Here is a 16220-nt window from a genome sequence, read left to right as displayed (position 1 = left end):
CAATCTCAGAAACAGTTTATAGAAGCAAATAAATACCTCATATTGAGAGATGATAATCTTTTCTAATAAATGCCTTCATCTCAAATACGTAGAAAACAAACAAGATTCTATAATTCCTCTCAATTTCATAAGCTATAATAAAAACATTCTTTTGACTCTACTTCACTAAAGGCTTGCACCTCTGTTTCTTTATTACTCTTGAGAGCAAAACTCCTTGGAAAAATTTTTCTATCTTACTTTCTCCAAGTCCTCTTTCCAATTATTTCTTCTTCTTTTTTTTTCTTTTTTCCCATTCAAGTTCTCATTCCCCACCTGGCAGTGGGTCATGATGGCAATGTCATTTCATGGTCACCAGTTATACCACATTGCTAAATTCAGGGTCAGCTCTTAATCTTCACTTAACTATAATGTGACCATGATTTCCTTCTTTTCACTTTCTTTACTTGGATTTCAGAATTCCACATTCATTTTGTGTTTTTGTTTGTTTATGTTTGTATTTACCTCATTTAGTCACTTCTTAATTTTTCTTACTCATTCCTCCACTGCTCCAGATTTCTTAAAGCAGAATGCTGCTCCAGGGCTCAGTTCTTGTTGCTTTACATTTTCTATCCTCATATTCTATGCTTGGTCTTATAGCCTCCTGGCTTTAAATACTATGTAAATACTTCAAAATGTATCAAAAATAGCTCTGCTTGTTCCTGAATACTATGCCCATATAGTCCATGCCTTGCTCAGACTGGACCAATAGTGATATAGAGAGGTTTTGTAATGTCTACAGAAAGCATATTAAGGAAACAAAAATTGAATCAGCTTTTTATTATGACCATATCCTAACAGTTCTACATTAGGTCATGGTTAAATATTTCTCCACCAAAAACCTTTTATTGATCTAAGTTCTAAACAATAGTCTATACATTTGATAGATGCTCCTGTTATCCTGCTCATGGTGTACTACAGTATATAGCCAATTACTTATTAGACATTTCCATTTAGATATTTATTGATATTAAACACAATATGCCTAAAATTTAGCTCTTTCATCCAAAATTTTATTTCCTCTCAATTTTTCCATTTCAACTGAAAGATAACCGAGGATGGACAAAAATGTCAATCATCCAGGACTTTTTCTTCTTTTCTCTCTTCCCATAACCCAAACTGAATCAAGTAGGAAATTTGTGATTCCTTGAATAGGATGTGTATTCTTTGTGTTTTGGTTTTATTTTCCCCCCTGATATATTTTAAGCTCAGCAATTTTGAAAAATAAATCAATAAAAATTTTATGAAAAGTTATTGTTATTTTTTTAAAAATCTCCCAATGGTTAGCAATCATGCCATCATTTTTTGAGAAACCTAAGGTTTGTGGAGCTACTATTTTATTCTTTGAAAAATCATTTATAAAAACTACCTGATTTTTTATTAAAATTTTTCTAAGTGATGGCTTCCACATATTGTCTTGTTTCCCTCACTGCTATCTCTACCATTTCTTTCTAATAGTACCTCAAGTGGAAAAGTATTCATTTTCATTCATTAATTAGATAATATTAATGAATGAAAATTAATTAATATTAATGAATGAAAAGTAATTAATAACAAATATTTCCAAAATAGGAAGCCAAGAGACAAAGGCTGAGATGAATAGAGACATTATAAAAAGTTGCAGCCACTCTTAAAAATTGAATGGGAGCGAGAGCATGTGATTTGGGCCTTCAGAACAGTTTAATCAGTTGAGAATAAGCCATTAAAGTAGAGGTAATGGCAGAGGGTCCTCATGAAGGTGACATATTTGTTGGCACACAGAAGAGAGTAGTATATATTACAGTTTTACTGGTATCAATAAGAAGCATGGGGGGGAGTGGGAGAAAATACTTGATAGATATATTATATCTATCTTAGATTTATAGTCTTACTATCACCAGTGAAGTTTATTTTTCTTTCTTTTTTAATTTCTTGATCTATAGATTAGAAGGAAGCAGCTTGACATTATTTTGGGGTAGAATCTAGGAACTAAAATAAAGGCTTATGATAAAGAAATGAAGTCAAGCACACTGTCCACATGAAAATAAAATGTACTCATTCTCATGACTATAGTGCTGGTATTACATATTTATACAATGCTGATACTGTGCATGATCTCCAGATTTCCAGCCTGGAACTTTTTCATGAAATAAAGATCTTTATTTTTAATTATTTGTTGTGTTGTCATACAGGCACTTCAATTTTTATAAATCCAAAAGTTAATTTGCAGTTTTCCTCTTCAAGCCTATTTTTTTTCCAGCTGTATCTCTAGTGTTGTGAGATATTCCTAGTCTTGTGAGATACTGAGTTAGTTAAACAGAAATCTGGGACTCATTGCAGATTCCTTTTCCCTTGAGTTCAGGATATAATCAAGCGATTATAAAGGCCTAGAGGTTTCATCTCATGTCTTTGTAATATGTTCCCTTCTCTTCATCTGCCTATAACTGTTCTTTCTAAACTCTCCCTTGGATTGGTAGGAGATATGCTGGCTTCCCTTTTTACCTATCTCCTATCCATATTACTAATATCAGAGCTCTATTATAAAACATAATGTTGTGATATCCCAACTTAAATTCCTGTGCTGGTTTCCCATTGCTTCCAGGAAGGATGTCAAACTCCTTTGTGTGACCTTCTAGTTCATCCATAGTAGTAATAATGATAACATCCAATGTATAATAATGATGATGCTATTGATAGTAATTATACTGGCTGCTAATTGAATGTTTAATCAGTTTGTAAACAAGCATTTTTCTAAGCATTCTACATAGGATAATTCCTTTTATTCTTTCCCTCTAGTCTTTAATAGTTAATATCATTATCATCAGTTGTTGTGGATGGGGAAAGTGAGGCACAGAACACTGACAGCATGCCCAATATCACAAAGCAATAAAGTGGCAGAACTGAAATACAAATCCAGGTAGTGGATTTCTCCCTGTTATGTCCTCCAGAACTTTTCCTCAAATCACACGCCCCCAATGACATTCACACTTAGCTCCAACAATACCATACTGTTCTGGTAACAGTTTTAAAGCATTATGCTGTATGGTGTAGTAGTTTGTTTCTTTCTTACTGGCCTATTTTTGCTAGACTGTGAGCCCCTTGAGGGCAGAGGTTATGTTTTACATTCCTTTCTATCCTCTAAGCTCAGCGAATACCTAACATTATGGATGCTTGAAATTTTTGTGTTGATGTATAGTCAGTTCTGCTATATCACTTGTTTTGAAACAGATTTATTCCATCACAATGGATAAATCAGAGAACAATTTTAAGCATAAATTTCATGCTTGCTTATGTGCAATATTGTCCTTGCAAAATGCCAGGTGAGCACAGACAACTGAAACCTAAAAGAAGCAAGTGGCATGATGCATAAAATACAGACATTTCATACATTGACCAGGTATCTGAATTCTGTGTGTTATGTCTCATACACATCTGGTGTTACAGCCTATTTAAAAATATATATATATATTTTATTTATTTATCATGAAAGACACCGAGAGAGAGGCAGAGACATAGACAGAGGGAGAAGCAGGATCCCTGTGGGGAACCTGATGTGAGACTCGATCCCAGGACCCAGGGATCATGATCTCAGCCAAAGGCAGACACTCAACTGCTGAGCTACCCACATCCCCCCGGTGTTACAACTTCTATCTTATTTCAGATAATTATCCTTCTACTACTTTATAATAACTCATAAGCTACAACCCTTTCAGTGTCCATGTCTATAAATAACTCCAATTTTTCTCAAGACAAAGTATTTATTGTACTATTTATGTATTTCCTAAATATTTAAGATGTGCTAAACTGTTTTACCATTTTTATTAGGTTGCTTTTTCTTTTTTAATGTGTTACTGTTAATGTTTTTAAGTGTTGTATTCTAGCCCTATTTTCCCCATAAACTGTTGTGGTTTTTATTTTGTCTACTTTTCAAATTTTTTATTAATTTTTAAATTTTTTAAAATTTACATTTCTGTATAAATAATATATGGTGTTATATTAGTTTTAGGTGTACAGTGTAGTGATTCAATAATTCTATACATTATACAGTGTTCATCATAAGTGTACTCTTAATCCCCTTCAGTTATTTCAGCCATCCCTCACCTATCTCCCCTATGATAACCATCAATTTGTTCTCTATACTTATGAGTCTTTTTTTTGTCTTTTATCTTTATTTGTTTTGTTTCTTAAATTCCACATATGAGGGATCCCTGGGTGGCGCAGCGGTTTGGCGCCTGCCTTTGGCCCAGGGCGCGATCCTGGACACCCGGGATCGAATCCCACATCGGGCTTCCGGTGCATGGAGCCTGCTTCTCCCTCTGCCTGTGTCTCTGCCTCTCTCTCTTTCTCTCTCTGTGACTATCATAAATAAATAAACATTTAAAAAAAAAAATTCCACATATGAGTGAAATCATATGGTATTTGTCTCTGACAGATTTATTTCATTTAGCATTATTCTTTATAGATCCATCCATGTTGTTGCAAATGGGAAGATCTTGTTCTTTTTATGGCTTAATAATGTTCCATGTATATGAATGCCACCTCTTCTTGAAATTGGTAAGGGTAGACATCTTTTTACTGTTCCTACTTGCTTCCTTCTGCTGGTTTGGGTTTTTTTTTCTTCTTCTTCTTTTCCAAGCTCCCTTATGTTTACATAAGTTAGGTATTTATTTGAGATATTTCTTGCTTCTAGAAGTAGGCCTTTTTGCTATAAATTGCTCTCTTAGAACAGCTTTTGCTGCATCCCCAAAATTCTGGACTATTGTGTTTCATATTTATTTGTCTCCATGTGATTTTTTATTTTCTCTTTAATTTTTTGTTGACCCATTCATTGTTTAGTAGCATGTTTTTTAACCTCCATATATCCCATGTAACCTCCAGATGTTTTCTTATGACCGGTTTCTAGTCATAGTGTTGTGACTGGATTGGAAAAGATGCATGGTATAACTTCAGTCATTTTGAATTTGTTGAGATTTGTTCTATGCCCTAATATGTGGTCTATTCTGGAGAATGTTCCATGTGTACTTGAAAAGAATGTGTATTTACTGTTTTAGGATGGAACGTTCTGAATGTATTTGTTATATCCATCTAGTGCAACTATTTCCTGGTCGATTTTCTGCTTGGATTATCTATCCATTGATGTAAGTGAGGTGTTAAAATCCTCAAATATTACTGCATTACTATCAATTACTTCCTTTATATTTGCTTTATGTATTTGGGTACTCCCATCTTGGGTGCGTAGTGCTTACAATTGTTATATATCTCTTCTTGGATTGTTCCCTTTATAATTCTATGATGTCATTCCTTGTCTCCTATTACAGACTTTGTAAACAAAGGCTATTGTGTCTGATATAAGGATTGCTACCTTGGCTTTCTTTTCACATACATTTGCATGATAAATACTTTTCCATTCCTTCACTTTATTTTGTGGGTGTCTCTGATATAAATGAGTCTTGTTAGCAGCATAACAATGAGTCTTAATTTTTATCCATTTCGAAACCCTGTGTCTTTTGATTGGAGCATTTAGTCCATTTATAGTCAAAGTAATTATTGATAGGTGTACTTACTGCCATTTTATTCCTTGTTTTATGGTTGTTTTGTAGTTCTTTTTTGTTGTTGTTCATTTCTTCTTTTGATCTCCTGTGGTTTGTTGACTTATTTTATTGATATACTTGGATTCCTTTCTCTTTATTTTTTGCTTATCTATTACCAGTTTTTGATTTGTGTTACCATTAGGTTTGTAAATGACATCTTATGCATATAGCAGACTCTATTAAGTTGAGAGTTGCTTAAATTTGAACCCATCCTTTACTCCTCCCCCCTTTTTTAAAGATTTTATTTATTTATTAATGAGAGACACAAAGAAGCAGACACAGGCAGAGGGAGAAGCAGGCTCCCTGCAGTGAGCCTAATGTGGGATTCAATCCTGGAACCCCAGGATCATGCCCTGAACAGAAGATAGACGCTCAACCACAGAGCCACCCAGGCGTCTCTGGAGATAGAGCTTTTAAAGAGGTGGTTAAATTAAAATGAGACCATTAGGACAAGTTCAAATCTGATCTGATTAATGTCCTTTTTTAAAAGAATAAGTTTAGATAGAGATAGCAGGGATGTAAGTTCACAGAGAATGACCACGTGAAAACAGAAAGATAAGGATGCCATCTGTAAACCAAGTCGAGAGGCCTCAGAAGAAATCAAACCTGCTGACACCTTGATCTTGGATATCTAGCATCCAGAACTGTGAGAAAATAAATTTCTGTTGTTTAAGTCACCCCATCTGTAATATTTAGTTATGGAGATGCTAGCAAGCTAATACAGTTACCTTGGTTAACTTCTATACATTCTTCAAGACTGAGCTCAAGCATCTGTTTTTTACTTGAACCATTAGCCCACACCTTGGATTGGCATTTCTGTTTCTACTCTATCCTTTGGCCTCATTAGATCTCAGTATATCTTGTATTATAATGCTCATCAAACATTATCATACTGAATATCCCTGGTACAGATACTGAATTTTTTAGACCAATATTGTTTTTTTTATAACTTTGTACCAAAAACTTTAAGTATATATTATGGATTATGAATATATTGCTGCTAAATAACTGCATGTTAAAATATTGGGCATAGAATCAGAATAATTTTTAGATGCATTTAATGAAGGAAACCAAAAGGTAAAATGCTTTATTTGTGATTATAGTATTAGGACAGCACGTATGTGCCACTGTCCATGGTTCAGACTGTCATTTCTGTTTCATTTGAGGGCACAAGAGTCCTGCCCTGTGCATGTTCCCCAGTACTCTACTTAATGACAAATTATTCAAGATGTGTAGTTTGGCTGTCAGAAAGAATGGTAGTACTATTAGAAAGAAAAGAGAAGATACCAGAAAGAAAAAAAAAGAAAAGAAAAAAAAGAAAAGAAAAGAGAAAAGAAAGAGAAAGAAAGAAAGAAAGAAAGAGAAAGAAAAGAAAGAAAGAGAAAGAAAGAAAGAAAGAAAGAAAGAAAGAAAGAAAAAAAAGAATGAAAGAAAGAACGAAAGAAAGAAAGAAAGAAAGAAAGAAAGAAAGAAAGAAAGGGAGGAAAGGAGGAGGAAATCTGGAGAAAAATTATGAGGAAGAGTTTTGTATATGAATCAGTATGGCTCTGAAGGGCAATTATTAGGCATCCACCATCTATTGGAAGGCAGTTTCCATTTATCTATAAGGAAATTAGCTCATGTTGAATGTTAAGAGTAACCTACTGAAATGCTATTGCTTTGGCAAATGCTGCAATTGCAGCAATGAAGGGGAGTACATGATCAGTGCCTAACAATTGAGAGATAAGCAAAATAAAGTGTGTAACTGTAGTATGTATATACAGATAATAAGGACAATAATGATAATATTAACATTTAATATTGAAAAATTACTCTGTGCAAAGTGTTTCATGTCTTAATATTAAAGCATTAAAAATTTTAAGAGTCACGAACTATAAGAGGTTATCATCATTCTATTTTATAACCAAGAAAACCGTGAAGGCTAATTAACGGGATATAAAATCTGCATGTGCTTCTCTTTCTCCCATGTTTACTGCTATTAGAGAACTCTCAAGTCTGTGTTTTACTTCTTGATCTTTCATTAATCCCCAAAGCCCTTTTCTTTTCTATTCTTTCTGTTGTCCCAGTCAGTCCAAACATTGCTTCTTATGATACCACCCTAGCTCGCTGTCATTGTTTTTTCTAAACATTTGGAAGCTTTCTGTATACTTAGTTGCTAACTATCATGCACTGTTTGCCCCTTCTCAGTCAGTTTCTAAATATGTGGTATCAGATATTTTTGCTGCTTTAGAAAAATTTTCCCTTCATACCTTATAGTGAGATTTCACATAAGAACATATTTCTGGATTGGATTCTAGAATAATTTATTATTACTAGCACTTTTTGAGGTAATCTACCACATGCCAGACTCTATGCTATATGATACTCTTTTTTATGTCTTCTTCAAAAACCCTTATTGATTGTTACTGTGGGGTGTGTGTGTGTATGTGTGTGTGTGTAATAGATTGTGATATTTCTTACTATGAGTCATGGTCAAAAAATTTTTTCTTCATTGTGACTTAGTGTAATTGCAAACCTGTGTCACATATTTTATTCAAAAGCAAATGTTTCGGACTTTCTTATCATCATTTTGCCAATTTGATGTCTTGTAGATTGTAATAATTTCTTGAAGCAGAGTTGCTTAAACTATCTTGATGGCACAAACAAAATGTCATTTAGGCTAGGTTCATTTTCTCTCACCTGCTACAGCTCTAAGAGTTCATTGATTTCTGTAATTAAATGAGTTGGAAGTAAATTCCAGGCCTTTGCTGCACATTAGTCATTGTTGCTGTACTGGAATTTTAATATGCTGTTGACTGTGACGTTGTGCCAGAGAAGTGAGGTGTTAAGAATCTTCCTGGTGATCCTAGGCCATGTAGCAATCTGGGGTAGTAATTGCCTCATCCAGGACAAAAAGAGAGGGTGAAATAGCACTAGATTAAAATAAAACAGTGTACTTCAGAAAGTGGTTAACTGAATTAATACAAAATTTATCTTTTTTTTTTCATTTAAATAAATCCAGCTTTGTGGATGCAGTTTTCTTTACCCTTTCTAAGTGAAGTACAGCCATTCAGACTCTCAGTTTGATTTGGATAGTACTTATTATTTAAACTAAGAAAAGTCAATATCATGCATTTTAATTAATTTTCAAAGATTATAAGGTCTATGCTAAGTCAACAAATGCCAAGGTTATTTTCTTTTGATCTTCTTGAGGCAGGCCTAAAAATTACACCATATCCAAATTCACTTAGAGAAACAAAATAGAAACATACCAGATTCTCAGATGTCTAATCAGAGAACACTTATAAAATAATCTAATACGGCTTTGAAAACAAATTCTAACCAATTGTTTTCAGTCAGTGAGAAATTATAAATGTGGAAAATTTGCAGATGTTCTTTGGGAAGAATAGAGTTCAAAATCTAAATACATTTTGGGAAGAACTTGACAGAGAAAAAGAAAATCTGCTTTTATATGCCTGTGGCAGGATACTACATCTCTAAAATTTCTAACTGCTGATAAGAGTGAAAATGGCTTCAAAATTTTGTTCATGCTTTACTAATGGCTATATTATTTAATCTGGGAATTTCAACTTAGAAATATGTTGTAAGAAAATAATATAACTTCAAAAAAGAATGTGTATGAAATAAAAGTTTCTCAAAATTTTCACAGGAGTAAGGAAAATTAAAATCCATGAAGTCATCAGTTATACTGATAACATGCCTATAAAAGAAATGTAATGCAAACATTTAAAATGAAAATATTCTGGGTGCATGGGTGGCACAGTCAATGAAGCATGTGACTCTTAGTTTCAGCTCATGTCATGACCTCAGGTCTGTGAGATTGAGCCTGGTGGTGGGCTCTGAGCTCAGAGCAGAATCTGCTTAAGATTCTCCCTCTCTCTCTCTCTCTCTACCTCCCTCCACCCCACCTTTCTCCATCCTCATGCTCACTTTTGCACATGCACACTCTCACTTGAGAGAGAGAGAGAGTTAAAAAGATTAGAATTAAAAAATTAAAAATAAATCTTTAAAAAAGTAAATAAAATAAAATGAAATTATACTGTTACTGATAGGTAAGTATTTTAATAAACCATTTGGAGTACAAAGTTATAAAGTTATACATTTTTATGTAGATAAGCACCATTAAGTAATGTCTTTAGATACATAAATATATATATATACAGAAATATGTTTGTTTTTTATTATATATTTATGTATGTGATCATATATATAAAATTTTTGAAAATTTATATCATAAAATGTTAAGAGTGATTACCTTTAGTAGCAGGACTATAGATGATTTTATTGTTCTTGTCTTCATCTTTTAATTTCTTCAAAATCACCATGTATATCTTGTTTTATTAAAAATAGATTATAGGGCACCTGGGTGGCTTAGTCGGTTAAGAATCAGACTCTTTGTTTTGGCTGGGGTCATGATCTCACAGTTGTGGGATAAAGCCCCATATCTGGCTCTGCACTCAACACAGAGTCTCCTTGAGATTCTTTCTTTTCTTCTGCATACCCCCTCACAATAAATAAATAAATCTTTAAAAAAATACCTTCTAGAAATTCACTTTTTTTTTTTTAATTTATAATAGTCACAGAGAGAGAGAGAGAGGCAGAGACATAGGCAGAGGGAGAAGCAGGCTCCATGCACCGGGAGCCCCACATGGGATTCGATCCCTGGTCTCCAGGATCGCGCCCTGGGCCAAAGGCAGGCGCCAAACCGCTGCACCACCCAGGGATACCGAAATTCACATTTTGATGTCATTTGGTATAAAACTGAAAATACAGTGATTTTTTTTTTTTTTACCAAAAAGATGAATAGTAATTTGAACACAATTCATTAAATGCTTATTAAAATGTCATTACAGTATTTTACTAGGAACTCTGGAATATAAAGAGAAACAGAAGGTATTGTGCTTATCTTACATAGTATTAAATTTTCTAAACATAAAACTCCAACACTTGCTCAGTCATTAAAAAGTAGCTGCCTACTACCAAATAATTAAGTGAAACCTCAGTCTGGCATTTAAAACCTGTACAAAACAATATTGAATATGGCTATAATATATGGTTTTTAGTAATGATTCATGTGTACTAAAATAAATTATTATATATAATTTATTAATACTCTGTTTCACTCTGAATGTTGTATGTATATGGTGCTCACCCATGACTGAAGAGGCAATCGACTTGAGAAAACCTAGAGGATAAACTGATACGGAGCTAGGATGAGTAGGAAGGGACTGCCTTTGCTTTTGGCAGTTCATGCTGGAAAGGCAAGACAAATTGGAATTAAACAGAGGGTTTGCGCACCTATCACTCTCTTGGATTGCTTCCAGTAGTTGCTCCTGATATATACATTCTAGGATAAACATATCCATAACTTTCTGGCTTCAATCAGTCGTGTTGAGAAGTAGGTTATCAATATTGTCATTCCTTCCTCACTAATTGCTTTTAAGATCTCAGTATCTTGGTATTCCATAGTTTTATTATGACAGGTATAAATCTCTCATATTTTCCAACTCCTGATGTCATATTATGGATGATTTCTTCTAATATGTCCTGTGAACCCTAACTATTCTTTAAACTGTATCTGACTTACTGCTTAACCACCAAATGAATTTTTCATTTTATAAACTTCATTGACCACTTGTTCACTCAAATCTAGCTGTTTTTATTGTTGGCTGCATTGTTAATATCTTATTTTTTTGTGTGCTTGCCTTCAATTCCTTCTTTCATCATTTTAAGCACAGATAAGTTATTGTCAATATCTGATAATTACATTGTATAGAATGATTAAGGGTCTGATACTGCTATTTATTTAGGAGATAGATCCTCATGTGTGGTAGATTCTTTCCTAGTATTTTTATAATTTGGGATTTTAGGCTTAGAGTTTACTGGATATAACCATCCTAGGAGTAATTTTTACATAAATTTACTGGTTTATAAGTAGATATATAAATATTATAAATTTGGCCTCAAACCCATAGGACAGAAAACCGGTAGTGATGAATTCTCAGGGTAGGGATTTTTTTCTTGCTTATTTAGATCTGAAATTGAAACAGGTAATCTTTCTTACAATCTCTTTCTGCATTATTTTTCATATTTATTCATTCTCTTAGTGTTTACAGCTTTAATATGTTCAGCCTTATTCATGAACCACACCAATTCTACCCTTTTCAGTTGAGTGTAAAATCCTTTAAATGCAAGCCTCTTGGTTATTAAATCCTACGACCTCTTTTCCCTCTTCTTTTTCTCCCTCCTCTACTCAATCAGGACAGTAGAAGCAGAGACAAAGTGAATAAATCATAAAATACATATACTGAGTGAAAGAACCTAGATACAAAGAAGAATATACTATAAGATTCCATTTACATAAAACTTTAGAAAATGTAGACTAATCTAAAATAACAGAAAACCAATTTACTTGCTTCAGAATGGAGGAGATGGGGATGGGAGGTTAATAGGGATACTAAATGGAGATGTAGAAACTTTTGGAGAATAAGGTATGTTCATTATCTTAATTGTGGTAATGGATTCATATAAATATAAGGGTAAGATGACTAGGCTTACTCAGTTGAATGAAGAAAAGGAAGAACATGCCCCTTCTTCCTTGATTTGTCTGCTAAAAAACATAATAGAACCAATGACAGATTTGAAATTTTAATCACATTTCAAGATCAGTAGACTTCTGACCCTTGGACAATAGATACATACTTCCAAAAGAACTTAGAATTCCCTCAAGAGGGTATTGGATACAGTCACAAGGTGAGTCTCCTTATCTCTCAATAGATTAGAGAAGTTTTTATTGTTCTTTTACTGTTTACTTTTTTGTATAAATATACATGAAATTTTGTTCGAGTTCTTTATAGACACTTTTGTGCTATCATTACATGTATAATTGTATGCTTACATTGTATAATGTATAATTCTTACTGATAAATTGTGTTTTCTCTATTTTCTATAATGGATATGGAAGGATTTTTATTGGCAAGATTGTTTATATAATGTATATATTATGTACTGTATACAATTACATGTAATATATAATTATGTATAATGTGATATATTGTATATAGACAGTATGTATAAAGCTTATTTAGTATAGTTTATATATATAAATTTAATGCTTAAATACATATTTTGTTATATATCATGTGTACCTCAATACACTATATAAAAAAGAGAAGATATTAACTGTACTTAAAACTTCTTTAATAGAAGCCTAAAAATAAATATGACAAAATATAAACAGTTTTAGCCCAAAACACCAAAAATGTATAATTATGGCCGTTTACCCTCTTAACCATATCTGTTTCTCATTCTCTCTTTCCCTCACCATATAGTTACACATTAAAAAAATATATATGTAGTATGCATTTATGATATATTTGTATGTGTTGCTCATTGCAAAATAATGGAAATCAAAATGGAGTTCTCTAGAAATACAGTAATATAGTAATTTGGTTAAACTAAAGAAAACAATTATGTTATGCTATAAATTAAATATATGTAACTGTATAGTTTAAGAAAAATTTAATATTGAAGAAAATGTTAAAATATAAAGTAAGTACAATTTAGATTTTTAAATAAAAGCATTGACTGAAAATCTCAGTCAGCAAAATGCATGACCATTAATCCAAAAATTCATTAGAACCTGCCTAGAAATAAATTAATTCACTTGGAATGTATCACTAAAATTATTTTTTGATCTAATGATGTAGTAATTGAATTCTTCTTTTCTAATCTGAGGCAGGGGAGATAGTAGCACCACAAGGTAATTACTTCTCTAGTTAAATACATCGTCCTTTTTTGTGGAAATAATTTGCTTTTAGATTCATGCTGAGAAGCAACCAGCTTCTCTTTATCATAATATAATTTAACAAAATGTAGCATCCCTTCTCTATCAAATTAAAGCAATTTGGAAAATTGAAGAGTCTTGGGTCTTTACTCTTCAATCATCTTCCATTGTTACTCTCAGCAGAAAAAAGAAAAAAAAAATACTAAAAAAAAAAAAAAAATCCCAAGGGCTTAATTTCCTTTCATATAACCAAGCCAAAGGAAGTGATACCCCTAAAGATGGTAATGAGTCAGAGGCTCATGCCAGCAATATTGTCTTTACACTACTTTTTCTGGGTCAGGCCAGTCCCTTCTATGCTCTCACTGGACAATTATAAGCTAGTTTAGCTGATCACAGCCAATAAGATGTTTAGGCTGAGTAACAGTAAGATGTCTATAATACTGATGTCTCTCCTATTCTCTCTGTCTCTGTCTCTCCTTTCTTTTTCCCCGCTACCTCCATCCTCATAAACACAAACCACCATCAATCACTTTTTATTGGAAGAGGAGAACAAAATGATTTCCTTATTAGTCCTTAATACAACAAGGATGTGTACCATTATTCCATGATGAACAATAGTGTCTATTCTCATGAAGTCTCTCGTTTTAAGTGAGCAAAAATGCATTTGATAAGGTATATGTCATCTCGAAATCATAAGATTTAAGCAATATTAAAAAGATTATCCATGCTCTATGATGGCAGTTATAAAGGCATTTGGAAAAGATATTTATAAAGATTTTAGAAGAAAAATAAACTAATGTTATAAAACAAGTAATTTCAACATAGTTTTTCTGAAGAATTTTTGGATCATCTTTGATTATGGTAGCATGCAAAATCTCATGTTATTTACATTATTAGCTTTAAAAAAATCACAAAATTTCTGGACAAGAAAAATTATCTCTTGTCTGGACAGGTAAAGAAAAATTATCTCTTGTCTGTCTAGAATGGCACCACTGTTGTAAGAAATCTGTTCTCTCTGTCCTTGTATATCCATGTGTCTGTTTCATAGCTGTAGGAAAATTTTCACAGTATGTTATATGCAATTTTCACTAGTAGCATCGCATGGATAATAATTTTTAGAGATTCACATGTAATTAAACATACACTAATTTAACTTAGCTTCAGTGCTCAGAATCTTTGTAGAATGAAATCATACTTCTGTATTATAAGTCTTATCTAAATTTTATATATTACTTACAAATTGTTCACTTCTTTAGCTTTTTTATTTATGAAAAATTTCAAACATATATAAAAATTGAGAAAAGAAATGCCAGGGTAGCTAATGCGTACATAAAGTACTCATCACTTTGCTTCATCCCTACTTCCATCCAGTTCGCATTTCCAAATGGATTATTATTGAAGTAAATTCCCAACACCATATCATTTCATGTCTAAATATTTTACTGTGGTTTCTAAAACCTAATTATGCAGATGTTACCACAGTGCCTGTGATATTTTACCCAGCATTAAAAGTGTTTTTATACTGATATATGTAAATATAATAATTTACTTTTAACCATTTTAAAGCACTCCAAGAAATCAATACATCATCACTTACTAATTCCCAATGATTATTTTTCCAATCTTTGTACCAGTACAAACAAAGCATCATTGAAGGGAAGAAATCTTCATAGTTCACTAGACGTTGCCAAATTCCTCTCCAGACACTTTATTGATTCATGTGCCTACTGGTAGTGAATGAGAGAACCCATTTGTCCTGATGCTTTCTGACACTGATAGTGACAGACGTTTTTATTCTTGAGAATTAAAAGGAACTGAAAGGTATAGCATTGTGGTTTTCATTTGCATTTCTATTCCCGTTATCAAAATAAATCACATTTTACAATGAATAATTTTGGTTTTCTAATAATTGAATTGCCTGTTCATATTTCTAACTATTTTTCCTATTATGACATTTCTCTTTCATTTTGTTAATATCCTAGTTAAAAGCACTGAATAATCCTCTCTGTTTGTGTCTTGTCTTTTCCCTGTGTTATTTTCTGGACAACAACAACAATTAACTTCAAACCTTTCAATATATTAATGGCATATTTTAAACTTGCCTATCTTTTCCTTTATGGTTGTTTATTTTCCTTTATGATTTCTCTATTTATATATGAAATCTTTCTCTACCATACAATGTTAAATATTATTATCCAACTAATTTTATTTTAATGCATTCTTTCATATTTATCAATTTTTTTCTTTTTTTTTAATTAATTAATTTATTTATGATAGTCACACACAGAGAGAGAGAGAGAGGCAGAGACACAGGCAGAGGGAGAAGCAGGCTCCATGCACCGGAAGCCCGACGTGGGATTCGATCCCAGGTCTCCAGGATCGTGCCCTGGGCCAAAGGCAGGCGCTAAACCGCTGCGCCACCAGGGATCCCATATTTATCAATTTTAAGATATTTTGTGTTTTAATTTTTGTATGTTTTTGTAGTACGAATCCAGTATTTTTCCATATGATGGCTCAAAATCTCTGTTCAGTTTTTCAATTTCTTCTTACTTTCTTATTTGTAATACCATTTGTGTCATTGACCATATTTTTATATGTGCATGGGATGGTCAGGAGTCTCTATACTGGTTCATTGGTCTATGTATTATATCCCTGTTTAAGTACCCCAAAAGTTAATTGCTGGCGTTTTGTAAGGTCTTGAATCATGTGACACAAATTCTTTTATACCACCTTTACTCTCTTCCTTTGAATCGTTTTTACTATTCAGTGCCCATCAATTTTTCCAATAAACCATAGTATCAGGGTGCTGGGTGACTCAGTTGGTTAAG

The 16220-nt window shown here is 32.7% G+C and overlaps 1 long non-coding RNA gene across 1 annotated transcript in view; it reads right to left on the bottom strand.

Annotated features, from left to right (window-relative positions):
* The window catches only part of LOC140635198 (uncharacterized), a 44528-nt gene extending 32289 nt beyond the window's left edge, over nucleotides 1-12239 (bottom strand). The window contains exon 1 of the long non-coding RNA XR_012032565.1: nucleotides 12165-12239. This is a non-coding gene — a long non-coding RNA (uncharacterized lncRNA). The remainder of the gene's footprint in view (nucleotides 1-12164) is intronic.
* Between the last annotated feature and the right edge of the window lie 3981 nt (nucleotides 12240-16220).

The sequence above is a fragment of the Canis lupus genome, chromosome 6 (genome assembly GCF_048164855.1).
Source record: "Canis lupus baileyi chromosome 6, mCanLup2.hap1, whole genome shotgun sequence".
Lineage (NCBI taxonomy): Eukaryota > Metazoa > Chordata > Mammalia > Carnivora > Canidae > Canis > Canis lupus.
This window is presented reverse-complemented; position numbering and strand designations above follow the sequence as displayed.